At 49.6% G+C, this 5,931-nt stretch overlaps 1 protein-coding gene across 1 annotated transcript in view; it reads right to left on the minus strand.

Moving 5' to 3' along the window:
- ABR (ABR activator of RhoGEF and GTPase) overlaps window positions 1-5,931 on the minus strand; it is a 205,914-nt gene that overhangs the window by 89,571 nt on the left and 110,412 nt on the right. The window lies entirely within an intron of this gene.

Consider the following 5,931-nt stretch of genomic DNA (forward strand, 5'->3'; position numbering starts at 1 on the left):
GCGGGCGCAGGCCGCTGCTCCGCTCCTCTGCGCGGGCTGGCTCTCCAGCTCTTTCCAGAGCGCCCGCCGCAGGGCCCGGCCCCACAAAGCCCGCCCTTTCTGGACTCCGAGGTTTGCGTTTGCTATTAATACACAGGAAATGCACGTCTTGACTTGCGAGATGGAGCCGTTCCCTCTCTGTGGTCACCGGGCATGCCGGCTGGCGGAGGCTGCTGGAGAGCGGAGGAGGGAGGGAGACCGCGGACAGGCCAGGCGCAGAAGGGAGGTCTGCTTCCCAGAGACAGACTTTATTTACAACCCCTCTCCAGAGCAGAGGTAGCGGCGAGGGGAGGAGCAGCTTCTCCGCACAGCCTCTCTGGACGACCAGGGCCGAGCCCAGCGACTCAACTCGTGCAGGGCCAGAGAGAGCTTGGGGTCCTCAGAGACTGAGCTGCCTTCTCACCTCTCACCTCAGGCTCTGACACCTTTGCAGAGGGGAGAGCAAGGCTCGGTGAGAAACCACAGTTTCCATCCCCCTCATGGCTGGTGAACAAGGCTTTGTGAAAGAGGCCCCACCTGGCTCAACATATCAGACCCTAAGTGCCAAGTTCCTGTGTATCTGCAGCCTGGACAGCTGGAGGTGGCCACAACCCCTACTCACAGATGCTGCTGAGACTAGCAATACCACTTCCTTGGAGCTCTCACCTTTCTAGAGGGGCTTCGGCCCCAAAGAGCCAGCCCCACAGGGAAGGGCCTGCATAACCCAGGGCAGATAGCATTGCCAATCCTGCCCACTCCCAGCCTGCTTTCCCTTGGTGTCTTCAAAGGTTGTTGTCAGCTGCCGTGGAGTTGGCCCCCACTCATGGCAACCCCATGTGCAACAGAATGAAATCCTGCCCGATGCCGAGCTATCCTCATGGCCAGCTGTGGATCAGACTATTCCAATCTACAGGGTTTTCACTGGCTGATTTTTGGAAGCAGATCTCCAGGCCTTTTTTCCTAGTGTGTCTCAATCTGGAAGTTCCGCTGAAACCTGTTCAGCATCATAGCAACATGAAAGCCTCCACTGACAGACCGGTGGTGGCTGTGCGTGAGGTACACTGGCTGGAAATCAAACCCAGGTTTCCCACATGGAAGGTGAGAATTCCACCACTGAACCACTACTGCCCCCTCTTCAAAGGTTGTTGTTATTAGTTGCTGTCAAGTTGATTCTGGCTACAGAAGCTAAATTCATCCAGAGGGGTAAGTGCACATTCTGGTCTCCTAACCCTGATCCGAGATGCATGAATACTTTCACAAAGAAGTGTTTAGTGGCAGCACCCACGAAAAGCTCTTTCACAACACAAGATCTAGGGCAGGAGTTCAAACTCCAGCACCGATAAGGGGGGGCAGATAAGGTAGATTAGTGAAGTGAGTCAGGCAGGGACAGGGTGGACTGAAGAACCACCACTCAACTCCAGCGGACAGCTGCCAAAGGTAATGCAGGCTCAAGGCTGCGCCATTTTGGGTTGTTCAAGAGAAGCTGGAAATCTGGATTCTTAGGTGAAATCTGATTTTAAGACGATGGTAAATCATTTACATTTTTAAAAAACATAGTGCAGGACAAATGAAACACATCTGTGTACAGAATCAGGCCCGTAGACCAGGTTGCTGCCTTTCTTCTGGAAGCTGGTTGTTTCTTTGAGGGTAGGGTGAGAGTTGTGTGTGTGTGTGTGTGTGTTGGGGGGGTTCCCTAAATATCTCCCCTATCCCATATCCACATTAGACCTGCATCTTGGAATCAAATTCAGCTTCACACACTCCCAACTCATCACGTATCTTTGTAAACCTGCATGACAGGTGTCACCAACTGGGTAGATCAAGTGAAAACTCAGGATTCTGGGTGGTGAGCCCTGAAGTTCCAGCCCCACTCAACCTAATCCCCCATCTCGCATCAGCCTCCCAACCTCATCTCCAGCCAGAGATTCCTTCAAAATCTTTCTGATGCTTCCAGCCCACAAAGCTCCCTCTTTTATCTAAGCTCCCACTACACTGTTGCCAGGACCAGCCAGCGTGACTCTTAATGATGTTCAGGCTCATGTGTCTACAACTGGCCTCTCTCATGCATCTTTCACACCCCCCATCAGGTGACGACTGTCTGGCCACAGGGTGAAGAGTCTTATCTGTCCAGGCCATTTGCAAAGGATGGTCAACCATGTGCCATCCTGGGCCCACCTGGACTCAGCATCTCAGGTGAACTGAAGCCCTGCTTCCAAGCTGAGAGGAGGGCTGAGGAGGAGGAAGGAGGGGGAAGGAGAAGGATGAACATGAGGTTTCTTATTCCTACCCCGCCCCCCAAAAAGGTCAGTGGAAATTCTGAGCTCTAGGTGTGGCTCCTGCCATTCTGTCAGCAGCAGAGAACCTGCCCTTATTGGACACAGGCTCCTCCCAGTTACCTAAGGGGAGAGACAGGCTGAGAGATCTGAGGTGGGCTCTCTGGGGCCCCAGGGCTGACAGGCCCTTGATCAAGGCCTATTCCACCAGGGTCTGGCAGAACTCTTACCCTACCCATAACCCAAGCCCTCCCTCCAATCCCTGGATTTTTCCTGTCCCTCCCTGGCTGGGTTATAAATAGCTGGGGCACATCTGAAGGGCCCTTTGACCCACAATTCCTCATTTGGTTTGGGTGTGTGAGGCTGTTCCCAGGGCTTGAGAACGACCGGGCCTAGCATTCCCCAGGGCATGTGTGCCAGCTTAGGGCCCTGTGCCACAGTTTCTGTCTTCTGCTCTTCAGCCTCCAAGTGCATTGTACAGACTGTCCCCATGGGTCAGACAAGCAGCCAGCATGGGAGATAGGCCTAAAAGCACCAGGGCCCCTCCTGTGTCCCTTCTGCCACCCATGGGAACATGAGGTACCCTTGGAAGTCTCCTACAGTAGCCCCAACTCCATCCTCACCCCCTTTCCCAGCATAGTGGGATCAACACCTGCTTCTTCCCGAAGACCTGAAACCCCACAGAAGCTGCTCCCTGGACGTCCCAAGGCATCTCTACCCCCACCCTATCCCAGTTGCCACCCTATCCCAGTTGCCTGGAAATTCCAGTGAGTAACTAGACACAGAATGCCCCCTTCCATTGGGCACACAGACACCACGCAGAGGCCCTCAGTTCTCCCAATGGAGGGGAAGTGACTCACAAGTCCCAAGCATGCTCCTTCCCTTTCCCTTACAACTGCCCGAGCTAGCTGTGCCCACGCCCTGGACATGAGGTCCTTCCTCCGTTTCTACACTCTGCCTGCTTCAGCCTGGCTCCTGATCCTGCTCTCCAAAAGCCCTGCTCCAAAAGCCCCCTAACTGCCTTGTTCCGAAGCCAAAGGCCACCCTCCTCTCCTCCTGGGCTTGCAGTCTGGACTTTCTCAAATTCCTTGGCTCCCAGTGACCATGCCGGTGCCCCCTCTGATCACTCCTTGTTCTCCTAAGGCTGGTCCTTCTTTCTCCTGCCTCCTCTAAATGTGGAATCACCCACCCCAGACCCAGGCCTCAGCCCTCTGCTCTCTGCCCTTAGAGAACTCATCACTTCTCAAGGTTGGAGCCACCACTTCTAGGCCAACAACACCGATCGCCATCTCCAGCCCCAGAGTCTTGCTCGACTCCTGGTTTGACACCTGTACGGTTGCTGGACCTCCGTACTTGGAAGTGGCCTCAATGCCGCTCAACTCTAACAGATCCAGAACTAAATGACACTCTTCCTCTCTAAACTAGCTTCCCCTTTTGGTTTCTCCACTTCAGTTGGCAGTGCTACCATCTTGTGACTCTTCCTTCCCTCAGACCCCACATCCCTTTTACTTACTCCCTTTGGTTCTTCCTTCTTTTCCTTTCCCAAAGCCACCACCCCAACCAAGGTTTGCAGCATTTTACTCCTACCTGACTGCAATAATGATCTTGCCTGTCCAGGTATCTGTTTGTTCATTCATTTATTCATAACCAGAGATAGTCTTCCATGCACCATCTCTGGGCCTGGCATTACAGACACACAAATCAGGGAGACATGGCGCTCGCCATCAGAGTGCTCGATCTACAGGGAGTGAAGGCCATATGAACAGATAAGGTCGTGTTCTTATTTCTCGGGCACTGTGGGGACACAGGACGAAGGCTCTCACCCCACCTAAGAGGAAAAACTCCATAGAAGAGGGCTTCTGAGTAGCATCTTGAAGGATGAACATAAGTCTGAGAAACGGGAAACCCATAGAAGGGTTTCCAGGCAGAGGGGAGAGCTTGTGCCAAGGAGGGGAACACCTGAGGGGAAAGCTTTCTTAAGGAACCCTACAAAGCATGGCTAGAGGACAGAGGAGAAGAGGGGCTGGAGACAAACCTGGAGAAGCAGGCTGGGACCACACCATGGAGGGTAGGGGCACAGACTCCCCCATGGATAATGCGGCATTGACTGAGATTTCTGACACCTGCTAAGCCCACATTCTCAAAGCCACTGATGGTTTACTCCCCTCAAATCCAAAGGCTGCCTCTCAGGTTCATTATTTATTAATTGTCTACTGTGCTCCAGGCACTGTGCTAGCATTCAGAACACAGCCACAAATGAGACACTCTGTCTGGCTTCATGGAGCTGATGGTCCTTGGCAGACTGACCTTTGTGAGCCAAGGCAATGCCAGGGGAAGGGTGGTGCAGAGGGTGGGAGGGTGTCAGTGCCAGGGGAGGGACAGTGGCAGGGGAAGGGCAGTACTAGGGAGGCGTATAATCTCAGAACTATAGGGCTGAGGTATAACTTCTGGAAAGGATAACATGAAAACATCTATTTTGATTTTAAATGTTCATACCGTGTGATTCAGCAATGTCACTTTAAGGAATTTTTCAGCAAAAACATTTCTACAAGGGCACAAAGATATATGTACAAAGATGTTCACTGCAGTGATGTTTATACCAGTGAAAGATTAGAAATAGCCCAAATGTCTATCAGAAGGAGATTGGCTAAGTCGATTATGGCTAAATCAATTATGGTACATCCATAAAATGAAATCCTAAATACAGTCACAAACAACAAGGTATATCTTTAAATACTGATATGTAAGATGTCAAAGGCTCATAAAGTAAAAGAAAAGCAAATTGTACAATTGTACAGGATTATGCAATAATAATAATGGGATTCCATTAAAACATATGTAATTTATGCATTAAAAATAAGGAGAAACATACAACCAACTCTTAACAGGGGTTCTGTCTATAGGATGAGACTTAAGGAGACTTTCACTTTCTATATTATATATTTCTGTAAACTTAGAAGTTTTAGTGATGTAATCAATGAAAATAAAGAAGTTAAAAAAAGAAGTGTGGTAAGTGCTATGATTTGGAAAGTACAGTGAGCTCTGGGAGGCACAAAACAGATGCATCTGACCCAGCCAAGGGGAGTCACGGAAGGCTCTCTTGAAGAGGTAACGTTAAAATAATCTAAGACCTAATACCCAGCTACGATGATTGAATGCTTTGATCAAAGATTCTATAGCTGAATCATGATCAAAATGGGGGAAAATGTGGAACAGAATTTCAGATTCCCACGGAATACAGACTTTCTGGAGCTACTGAGGCTGGATGACACCTCTCCCAAACTATTGTCCTGAGATAAACTTTAAACCTTAAACCAAATTCCCGAAGTCATCTTTAGACCAAACAATAGTTTAGATTAATTAGAAAAGAATATCTGCCTTGAGCATTGTGTTCTTTTAAAGAATTATCTATATGGGGTCAAACTGACAACAGCAACTTGAAAGGTTGGATGAAAAGCTTAGGGGGCAGTGAGTTTATTTTAATGGTGATAGAACAATTTAGAAAACGATAGTAAGAAGAGTTGCACAACTTGAAGAACGTAACCAGTGTTGCTGAATTGTAGATGCAGAAATTGTTGAATTGGTGTATGTTTTGCTGTGTATATTTTCACCAAACAAAATAAAATTAAAAAAAAAAAAA

This window comes from Trichechus manatus, unplaced genomic scaffold (genome assembly GCF_000243295.1).
Source record: "Trichechus manatus latirostris isolate Lorelei unplaced genomic scaffold, TriManLat1.0 scaffold00040, whole genome shotgun sequence".
In the NCBI taxonomy this organism is placed as follows: domain Eukaryota; kingdom Metazoa; phylum Chordata; class Mammalia; order Sirenia; family Trichechidae; genus Trichechus; species Trichechus manatus.